This window comes from Arachis hypogaea, chromosome 18, assembly GCF_003086295.3.
Source record: "Arachis hypogaea cultivar Tifrunner chromosome 18, arahy.Tifrunner.gnm2.J5K5, whole genome shotgun sequence".
NCBI lineage: Eukaryota > Viridiplantae > Streptophyta > Magnoliopsida > Fabales > Fabaceae > Arachis > Arachis hypogaea.
Window position 1 is genome coordinate 4,935,025 of NC_092053.1, and position 11,847 is coordinate 4,946,871.

General features: G+C 40.1%; 1 pseudogene; it reads right to left on the reverse strand.

The window, feature by feature from the left end:
* Positions 1-1,206: 1,206 nt before the first annotated feature.
* LOC112772443 (cell division cycle protein 48 homolog) lies at positions 1,207-6,457 on the reverse strand (annotated as a pseudogene).
* Between the last annotated feature and the right edge of the window lie 5,390 nt (positions 6,458-11,847).

Below are 11,847 nucleotides of genomic sequence, written 5' to 3' on the forward strand. Positions count from 1 at the left end.
TATTTCCTTTTGTGAGTTTGAGTATACCAAAAGGAACATATATAATTGCATATTTTTGCTGCTTTTAGATTCTATTCACAAAAGTATGAAAATAAAAAATTAAATATATAAAAGCAAAAGTAATTGTTTTTTTTTTGGTAAATTAAAGGGGTTTAAGTCCAAAGAAAACCAAAAACAAAACAAAAATAACAAAAACCAAAAGACCAAAACAGCAAAGAAAGTGTAAGTGCTTTCTTGTACTATCTCTATTGATCGGGTTATACTAAACCCTTTCACATCCTCAGCTAAGGTGGACCGTATGTATTCAGGCGGGAGATCTAGGAATTGAAAACTTTGCCGTTCATCAAGACTTTGCTTAGCTAAGATATCAACACATCGATTCGATTCTCTATAAGCAAGCTGAATCTTTATTTTTCATGGTCTTCCTATCAATTCTTTAATTTCTCTAATTATTGCATTATGTTCTCTGCAGGATCTTCCTTCATTCGCCAATTCAAAAACACTTTCTTCTCGGTCAGTCTCGACGATAACTCGTCTCATACCCATTTGCCAAGCCATGGTAAGACCATGAAAAATTTCCCATCGTTCAACTTGATCTGCACTGCATGTTTCGACATTGGCCATAGAGCCTCCTATAAAATTATTTCTAGTGTAATTTTTAAAATCAAATTACAACATTTTAAGAAGTTTTTTAGGAGCTTATAAAGAAGTTAAAAAAACGAGTTTTCTCATAATACTACTATTTTTTTTATCACATTTCTATAAAATAAGTACTTTTAAAACTAAAAATCAAAAAACAAAATAACTTATTTATAATCAACTTTTCATATAAACATTTATTGTTTAAGTTATTTCGTTAAAAAGAGCTTAATTAAGTTTTTTTTATCCAAATTGGGCTTTAGTATTGATTATTGAATTTTGACAAATTTGTTTTCTGTAATTTTTTTTGGGAAATGAATAAAGATAGAACTCTAAATATTTTAATTTAAGAATTTTATTTTATTACTATGTTATAAAATTATTTATTCTAAAACTTTAATTAGATAAAAAAACTTGTTAATATTTTGATGTAATGAAAGTGGTTTTTGTTGAGTTTAAACCAACTTGACTGTAAAAAAACTTAGATGTGTAACTGCACAAACAACATGGTTGTTGAGAATCCCGTGTGAGACCACGCAAGAATGCATGAACTTCACAATTATTATCTAAAAACTAAAAATTCCATGATTCCATCCATAATATAAACATCGTAACATATCATCTCTAAATTTATGTTTATGAGTATTTTTAAGTATACAAAAAGCAAAATAAACAAGAGGCTCCGATGTTACTAAAGGGAAAGTCTAGAGACACTAATACAGAGCTTATAAAACCGACTAACTATATAGATCATCCTCATCAGCTGCGCCCCCAGCAGTTGCAAAGGGATCAGATCCAGTAGTCCTCTCAGCACTTTCTGGAAACCTAAACTCACTTCCGAATCCCCTCGACTGCTGTAAGGTCCGAGCAAATGCCTGGTATTTGCGAATATCTGCGTCGCTGACACTCCTGCGGGCAAACTTCATTGACTCTTCAAAATGAGCATCATTTATCTCTGCAACTTCGTCATCTACGACATCTTCGTTTCTCACTTTTCCTCCTCTCTCGTTCTATGTCCTGAAGTAAATCATACAATTCATCAGAGTTTTGTAATGACCAATGACAACTTAATCTAATGTTGCATCAAAAGTATACCTTTTCGATGTTTTCTCTAATAGCATATTTGCATGCTCGCTGGCATATCTCAATAATATCAGCACCACTGAATCCTTGAGTATATCTGGCCAGTGCTCTCAAATCAACATCTTTGGACACAGGTGACTTCCTCAAGCAGGCCATGAAGATCTGGTGACGAGAATCCTCATCGGGAAGAGGAATATAGATCAATTGATCCAGACGGCCTGGCCGAATAAGTGCTGGGTCCATGATGTCCGGTTTGTTAGTTGCCCCAATTATGAACACGGTCTTTTTGGCTGACATGCCATCCATTTCAGTCAGAAGTTGATTCAAAACTCTGTCAGCAGCACCACCAGCATCCCCAACACTGCTTCCTCTCTATACATGAATGACACAGTGATGTTTATACAAACAATTGTAAAATATTAACCTTGTCCCACAAGATTACAATGTAACTCAATTTGATTTAGTAGCATATTAATAGAGTAAGAGACTAAGAGTGTGATGTAATAAGAAAAACCAACCTGAGTGGCAATGGAGTCGAGCTCATCGAAGAAGAGGACACACAGAGCCGACTGTCTAGCCTTGTCAAAAGTTTCTCTAACATTGGCTTCACTTTCACCAAACCACATTGTAAGTAATTCTGGGCCTTTCACACTGATGAAGTTAGCTTAACATTCATTAGCAATTGCTTTGGCTAACAAAGTTTTTCCACATCCTGGAGGACCATAGAAGAGGACTCCTTTAGATGGTGACATGCCAAACTTCTCAAACTTTTCTGGGTGCTCCACAGGATACTGAACAGTCTGAGTCCACAGAAAAACAAAAAAGCAGTTAGAAATTAAATAAATATGTAAAATAAGCAACAGTGTGAAGTGCATAGTAGCAAGATTTACCTCTTGCAGCTCACGCTTGACATTCTCAAGGCCTCCAATGTCCTCCCAACTAATATTAGGAACTTCAACAACCTGTCAAGTGTCAACAAAGGCAATTCGTTACAAAATAAACCATAATGTAGGAAAACCATATCACCTGATCAACTAATGATTTGAGACTATAGGGATACAAAGCAAACACTTACAGTTTCACGCAAAGCAGATGGGTTGCTCGTTCCAAGAGCGGTCTGGAAATGCTTATTTGTAACTGCCATATAATTCAGTATTTCAGCATCAATAGTTTCATCTTCCAAGTCAATGACATCCATCTTCTCTCTAATGCATTGCAAAGCAGCTTCAATGCAAAGGGCAGCAAGGTCTGCACCAACATAACCGTGTGTGTCTTTAGAAATCCTCTCTAAATCAACCTACAGGAAAGTGGCGCTAGTGTTAAGCAACAGAAAATTAAGAACATTAAAGAATTAAGGAACAACCTACAACCAGAGCCACAGCATGGCATGCACAACCTGGTAGAGTGTATACACACCAACAAAGTTAAGAGACAATGAAACTTACATCATCAGAGAGCTTCATGTTTTTAGTGTGTATACGAAGAACTTCAAGTCGGCCAACCTCATCAGGAACACCAATATCAATTTTCCTATCAAATCTACCAAACCTTCTCAATGCTGGGTCAATGCTGTTTGGGCGATTGGTAGCTCCAATAACAATGACATGAGCACGAGATTTCAATCCATCCATAAGAGTCAAAAGCTGTGAAACAATCCTCCTTTCAACTTCACCATGTGTCTTCTCCCTCTTGGGTGCAATAGAATCAATTTCATCAATGAAGATGATGGATGGTGCATTCTTTTCAGCCTCTTCAAATGCTTTCCTCAGATTGCTTTCACTCTCTCCTGCCAGTTTGGACATAATCTCCGGTCCATTTATACAAAAGAAGAAAGCTCCCGTTTCATTAGCAACAGCTCTTGCTATCAGTGTCTTCCCAAAACCAGGGGTCCATAAAGTAGAATACCTTTGGGTGGTTTCACACCAATCGACTTAAAGAGTTGTGGATGCCTCAAGGGAAGCTCTACCAACTCACGAATTTGTGCCATTTGTTTCCTGACTCCACCCACATCATCATATCCAACTTCATCCAGCCTCTCTTCATCCTCTCTTTTCAAAGGCTCCCTGATAAACCACTATTTTATGATTTATCTTGTGTTAATTTGAGTGGTTTTTATCAAGCCTTTGCACACTTATTCATACTATTTGCATGGTTTTATAATTCCTTCCCAGATATTGTTCTATAATGAAAACTTGCTTCCTAAGCCCTTAAATTGCATATTTTAATTCCCCTTTATACCATTTGATGCCGTGATCTGTGTGTTAAGTGTTTTCAGGCTTTATAGGGCAGGAATGGCTTAAAGGATGGAAAGGGAGCTTGCGAAAATGGAAGGAGCACAAGAGACTAAGAAGATAACCAGCGAGCATCGACGCGCACGCACGGCTCACGCGTGCGCAAGATCTGGAGATTTTCACAGCGACGCGTGCGTGTGCCTGACACGTACGCGTGACACGTGAAAATGACAAACGACGCGTACGTGTAACTGACGCGTACGCGTGACTGACGTGTACGCGTGACATGCGTGACTTACAGAAATAGCAGAAAATACTGGGGGCGATTTTGGGCTGAGTTTGGACCCAATTTTTGGTCTAGAAACACAGACTAGAGTCAGGGGACAAGCAGAGACTCAAGACACATTCACATTACGCATAGTTTTAGTTTTAGTTTTGAATCTTAGAGAGAGAACACTACTTCTTCTAGGTTTTCTTCACACTCATAGAATTCTTGTTTTTATGCCCTTTTATGCTTTTGCTTTGGATATTGAGAAGAGTCCCTACCTCCGTTGAAGTTCCATTATTCTAGTTTGTTTTCTTAATCCTTTACTTTTTATTGCCCATTAACTCTGCTCAGATAAGTATGTTTATAATTTTGGAATTTATTAATGCAAAGTACTATTTTTATTTTTAATTACTTTTTAGTTATTATTTAATTTATCATGTCTTTCTTTTATTCCCTTTTTTATTCTGTGCAAGTAATTTTTATGTCAATAGAGTAGACTTCCAACTTGACTTGGGGGTTGATTAAAAGGAGACCCTAGAGTTGGAATACTCAAGTGATTAGTTAAATTGGAAGTTGTTGGCTAACTCTCTAGTCTCTGACTCTAATCCTTCCTAAGGAGAGGATTAGGACTTGGGATTCAGAGTTGATTAGTTGGTTGCTTAACTTTCCTTTATTCAGTAAGGTATGACTAAGTCGAACAACAATCTCTTGCTATTCCACTTGGGAAAAACCAACAAGGATAGAATTTCCAATTAATCTACCCCCGGTCAAGACTTTTATTTGATTACCTAAACTCTCTCGTTAGTTTTTATTGCCTTAAATTACAATCATTTAATTTCCTGTCCTCCAACTCTTAAAAAAATTCTCGGAAAACTCCTGACTAATAAATTAGCACTCTTTTGTCAACTCGTTGGGAGACGACCTGGGATTCCTACTCCCAGTATTTTTATTCTAAATTTGTGACAACCCTTCTAAATTGATAAGCGGATTTTTGCTGGTTAAGAACTATACTTGCAACGTATTTCTTATACTAATTTCTTAATCGGCTAATTTCCGCCACGTCAATTTTTGGCGCCGTTACCGGGGAGTTGCAATAGTGTGCTAAATTATTCGTTGGTGTACATATTTTTAATTTTTGCATATTTTATTTTATTTTATTACCATGAGCTTTATGTTTCTTTCGTTGAATGACGCGTTCACTGCCTGATCCGAGCTTAGCCGCATTTGATCCTGAAATTGAAAGAACTCTTTCGCGTATTAGGCAAGCTCGGCGTCGGTTAGCTTCTGAGGGTGGTGAAGTAGTTATTGTCAATTCACCAATCTCATCTGAGGGCGAATCTGAACTGCCATTTGAGAAAAAAAATAAGCTTTTCTTCCACTAATTCGGTTGATTTATGTGCAGGTAATATGGCGGAGCCCAGAAGAATCACTCTCCAGGAAGCTGGAGCTCCAAACTTTACACTGCAATCGTATCAAGTGCGTCACTCAAATTTGGCTACAGATTTTGAACTGAAGACTGCGCTAATCAACTTGATACCTAAGTTTCATGGCTTACCTGCTCAGGAGCCTATAAAGCACCTCAGGGATTTTCAGACAGCCTGTTCTACTTTTAGGCGTCATGGTGCAGATGAAACTTCTATTCTGCTAACCGCCTTCCCATTTTCTCCTGAGGGAAAGGTGAGGGAGTGGTACTACACTCAATCTGAAGCAGTTGTTACCAACTAGGACACGCTCAGGAGAGAATTCTTGAAAAAATACTTTCCGGCTGAAGTTACAGACAGACTGAGGAAGGAGATTTCCTGCATTATCCAAAGTGAATCAGAGACTCTTTATGAGTATTGGGAGCACTTCAAGAATCTTCTGGATGCATGCCCCTACCACATGATTGACAAGTTGGTGTTGATCAGCTACTTCACTCAAGGCATGAAGCCTCGGGATAAGACTACATTGGATGGTGCAAGTAATGGTTCTCTAAAAAAGTACAAGACCGCAGATGAAGTGTGACAACTGATCAGCGACCTAGCTGAGTCCACTCGGAATCACAGGCACAGGAATAACCACCCCAAGGCTGTTGCAGAGGTTTCCTCTGGCAATGAGACTACTGCTCTCACACAGAGTCTGTGTGAGATGACCAACCTACTGAAGCAGATACAACTGAATCAACAACAATCTCAGCCTCCCTCACCACAACATAGTCAACAACTGGTTTCTCAGAGAGTGTGCGGTATATGTGCATGCTTTAGTCATTATACTGATGAGTGTCCGCAACTCCAACAAGAGGACAACACCTTGGTAGCTACTCACAATTTCTATGACCGCCCGAACCAAGGATATTATCAACAAGGCGACAACTATAACCAAGGTGGGAACCATAACCAAGGTTGGCAAGACAACTCCAACCAGGGGTGGATGGATAATTCCAACCAAGGCTGGAGGGACAACTATAACAGAGGAGGCAGAGACAACCAGGAGAATCAGAGGTGGAATAATAATAACAATCAGCAAAACCAGTATCAGTAGAACCAGAACCAGCCTTACAGAGCACCTCATCTATGGCAGTCCCAAGCGCCTCAGAATAACCAACAGCAGGCCCCTCAAATCACATATCCCCTTCCTCTTCTAATGACGAATTGCTTTAGTCTATTGAGCAAAGACAAAAGGCCATGGAGAGCACACTTAGCTCCACCTTAAATGGTCTGACCTCTGCTGTACAAGCTCTTGCCTCACAGATTGGATCAATGAACACTTCCAACAATCAACCTCCAAGCTCCAGTGCAATTCCTTCTCAACCCTTATCCAACCCCAAAGGTGGAATCAATGTCATCACTTTGAGGTCCGAAACTACACTGCAAGAAAGGAATCATGAGGAGCCAAGCTTAAAGGAAAACATTCAAGTGGAAGATATGGTTGAAGAAGAGGATGTTGAAGAGGAAGATGAAGTACAAGACATGGTTGAAGTAGAAGCAACTCAACCAAGGAATGGAGCACCAAAGGAAGCTGAAGCTACAAGAGACGCCATTCCTATCCCCTTTCCACACCTTGCAAGGAAATCCAGGAAGCAGATGGAATTCGATCCCAAAATGGTAGAAATCTTTAAAAAGGTTGAGGTAATTGTTCCCCTTTTTGTTGTTATTCAGCAAGTACCTAAATATGCAAAATTTCTAAAAGATTTATTCATGAATAAGGATAAAATTAATGAATTAGAAACTATTCCCTTAGGTAGTTCCATATTTGCTTTAATGGGAGATATACCTGAAAAATATAGTGATCCAGGTCCATGCATGGTTAACTGTACCATTGGGGGTGTAATATTTTCTGACTGCATGTGTGACTTAGGAGCGTGCGTGAGTATTATGCCATTGTCTATATATGATGCTTTGAGGCTCCCTCCCTTAAAAAGGTCGGCAGCTCGTTTTGTTTTAGCAGATAAAAGCATCATCACAGTGGTTGGAATTGCTGAAGACGTGCTGGTAAGCATTAAGGGGCTCACGTTTCCCATTGACTTCTATATCTTGGAGATGCCCCCTAATGACTCAGGAAGACCGTCATCCATCCTGCTTGGAAGGCCATTCTTGAAGACTTCAAAGTTCAAGCTGGATACATTCTCAGGAACTTACTCCTTTGAGATAGATGGCAAAGCAGTGTGCTTCAATTTGAATGAAGCTATGAAGCACCCTCCGGAAGATCATTCCATCTTCTAGTGCGACATTATTGAAGAGACTGTAGTTGCAGTTTACCAAAAAGAAATAAAAGAGATGCACATGGAGCAAGGTCCAAGTGTGGGGACACCCTCTGAACACAATGAGGACACTTTTCCATTATCGCTAGCTCCAGATGATCAAGTGCCTAACCATGAGCAGAAATTGGAATTAAAGTCCCTTCCACCCCACCTCAAGTATGCTTACCTTGAGGATAATCAGAAGCTCCCAATTATCATTGCAAGGGAACTCACATCCCAACAAGAGGAGCAACTGCTTACTGTGCTGAGAAGACACAAGAAAGCAATTGGGTGGAGCTTGGCGGATATAGTAGGCATCAGCCCTCAAGTCTGTGAGCACATGATATTTTTAGAAGAGGGAGCAAGGCCTGTCCGTCAACCCCAAAGAAGACTGAATCCCACCATCTTGGAGGTTGTCAAGAAGGAAGTGACCAGACTGCTGGAAGTTGATATCATCTATCCAATCTCAGATAGCGAATGGGTCAGCCCAGTACAAGTGATGCCCAAGAATTCTGGAGTCACTACAGTGAAGAACGAGTAAGGAGAGCTCATAGCAACTAGAGTGCAGAATTCCTGGAGAGTATGCATTGATTACAAGCGCCTCAACCAGGCTACTCGCAAGGATCACTACCCCCTGCCATTTATCGATCAGATACTTGATTGTTTGTCAGGTAAATCATACTACTGCTTCTTAGATGGTTATACAGGATATTTTCAAATTCATATAACTCCTGAAGATCAGGAGAAAACTACTTTTACATGTCCCTTTGGAACGTATGCATACAAAAGGATGCTTTTTGGCTTATGTAATGCACCGGCTACTTTCCAAAGGTGCATGATGAGTATTTTCTCTGATCTTCTTGAAGATTATATGGAAGTTTTCATGGATAATTTTAGTGTGTATGGTGATTCATTTAGCCTTTGCTTGGATAGTTTATCTAGAGTATTAGACAGGTGTGTTAGTTCAAACCTTGTTTTAAATTTTGAAAAATGTCATTTTATGGTTAAACAAGGTATTGTTCTAGGACATGTCTCTAATACTGGTATTTCAGTTGATCCAGCAAAGATAAATGTCATTTCTAGTCTACTTTACCCCTCCTCCGTGAGGGAAGTCCATTCATTCCTTGGCCATGCAGGTTTCTACCGGAGATTTATCAAGAACTTCAGTAAGGTAGCACTACCTTTATCTAGATTGCTGCAGAAGAATGTTGAATTCGAGCTGAGTGAGGACTGCATGAATGCGTTTGATAAGCTGAAGATCACCTTGACTCAAGCTCCGATTGTGAGAAGACCAGACTGGAGCCAGCCTTTTGAGATTATGTGTGATGCCTCCAACCATACAGTCGGAGCAGCGCTGGCTCAGCACGCAGGTAAGGATCCTTTTGTAATTACTTATGCTTCTAAGACATTAGACACTGCTCAGTCTAATTACACTACCACTGAAAAAGAGCTTCTGGCTATTGTTTTTGCTCTGGATAAATTCCGAACCTATTTACTTGGTACTAAGGTGGTAGTGTACTCAGACCATGCAGCTCTAAAATATTTATTAGCTAAAAAAGAGTCCAAACCAAGGCTAATACGTTAGATACTGCTGCTGCAAGAATTTGATTTAGAAATTAAGGATAGGAGTGGTTCTCAGAATTTAGTGGCGGACCACTTGAGTTGCCTTGAGCACATTAAGAGTGACTCCACTCCTATCAATGATACTTTTCCATTTGATAGCTTGCATGCAGTATCTGAAGTAGTTCCTTGGTATGCGCCTATAGCTAATTATCTAGTTAGTCATACCTTCCCTCCCAAGTTTACTAAGCATCAAAGGGACAAGCTGAAAAGCGAGTCCAAATATTATATATGGGATGACCCTTATTTATGGAGGTATGCTGTTGATCAGATAATTATGAGGTGTGTGCCTCAATCAGAATTCCAGTCCATTTTAGAGGCCTGCCACTCATCTGAGAGTGGTGGACATTTTGTCCCTCAAAGAACAACTAGAAAAGTTCTAGACTGTGGATTCTGGTGGCCCACTCTTTTTAAAGATGCTACTGCCTTCTGTAAATCTTGTTCCTCCTGCCAAAGATTTGGTAATATATCCAAGAGGGATGAGATGCCCCAACAGCTTATGCTATTCTGTAAAATTTTTTATGTTTGGAGTATTGACTTCATGGGTCCATTCCCAAACTCTAGCGGTTTTTTATATATACTGTTAGCTATAGATTATGTTTCTAAATGGGTGGAAGCAATTTCTACCCGTACTGATGATGTTAACACTATTGTCTCCTTTGTTAGAAATCATATTATCTGTTGCTTTGGATCACCACGAGCAATCGTGAGTGATCAAGGCACTCACTTTTGTAACAGGAGATTAGCAGGCTTACTGAAGAAGCATGGGATTGTGCACAAGGTAGTAACATCTTACCACTCCCCAGACCAATGGACAAGCGGAGGTGTCGAACATAGAGATAAAGCGTATCCTAGAGAAGATTGTCAAGCCTCATAGAAAAGACTGGAGCACCAGGCTACAAGATGCGCTTTGGGCATATCGGACAGCGTACAAGACACCAATCGGGATGAGCCCCTTCCACCTGGTTTATGGAAAGGCCTGTCACCTCCCAGTAGAGGTAGAGCATAAAGCATTCTAGGCGGTAAGAGAGATCAACATGGGATTTGAGAAGGCTGGTGCTGAAAGGAAGCTGCAATTGGCAGAACTGGAGACCCTTCGACTCGAAGCATATGACAACTCCAGACTATACAAAGAGAAGGTGAAGGCTGTCATGACAAGCATATCAAGAGAAGAGAGTTTAGACCCGGGGAGTTAGTTGTTAGTTCTCCTTTACAACTCCAGACTGAGGCTCATGCCAGGCAAGCTGAGATCCAGATGGGAAGGCCCCTACAGAGTAGAGAAGACAGAGCCATACGGAGTCTTTCACCTGAGTCATCCTTCAAGCTCCAATTTCATCAAGGTCAATGGACATCACTTAAAGCTGTATCATGGTGAGAAGATGAACAACACCAAGGAGCTAGAGATCTTCCTCTTGGAAGATCCACCAACAGAAGAAGATTGAGCTTGTGGACCGTCCAACTTAAGGACGTAAAAGAAAAGTGCTAGGTGGGAGACAATCCACCATGGTACGATCTTTCATTTTTCTTAGTTTTATTTTAGTTTATCAGTGTTCAGTCATAATTTCTGGATTCTGCATTCTGCAAAAAAAAAAAAAAATGAGGCACGTGACGCACGAGCGTCCATGATGCGTACGCGTCATATGGGTGTGCGTGAAAAATAAAAATTGAATAGAGAGTTGCATGGGAGCAGGGTTGGAGGCGTGCTTTAGGCACAAACAAAGCCCACGCGTAGGCATCGCTTGCGATTTCACCCGTCCACGCGTACGTGTCTCCCACGCATACGCGTGACCCTGCAAATCGGCGTAAATGAGTGTATGGCCAAAGAGTTATAATGGTATGGGGCTGGAATTATGCTGGAAGCACAAATCCTATCACGCGTATGCGTCCCTGACGTGTACACATCGTTTTCCCATCTAGGCCATCCACGCGTACGCGTCCCTGACGCGCACGCGTCGTTAAAAACTTTGGAACATGTGCGTCTCAAATAGAAAGTTGTGCGTGCATGAGGCTGCTGATAAACCACTATTTTATGGTTTATCTTGTGCTCAATTAAGTGGTTTTTATCAATTCTTTGCACACTTACTCATACAATTTGCATGGTTTTATAAATCCTTCCTAATTCTGTGATATAGTTGAAAACATGCTTCTTTGGCCTTAAATTGCTAATTAATAATCCTCTCTTATTATCATTCGATGCCTTGATATGTGTGTTAAGTGATTTCAGGGTTTATAGGGCAAGAATGGCTTAGAGGATGGAAAGGAAGCATGCAAAAGTGGAAGGAATACAA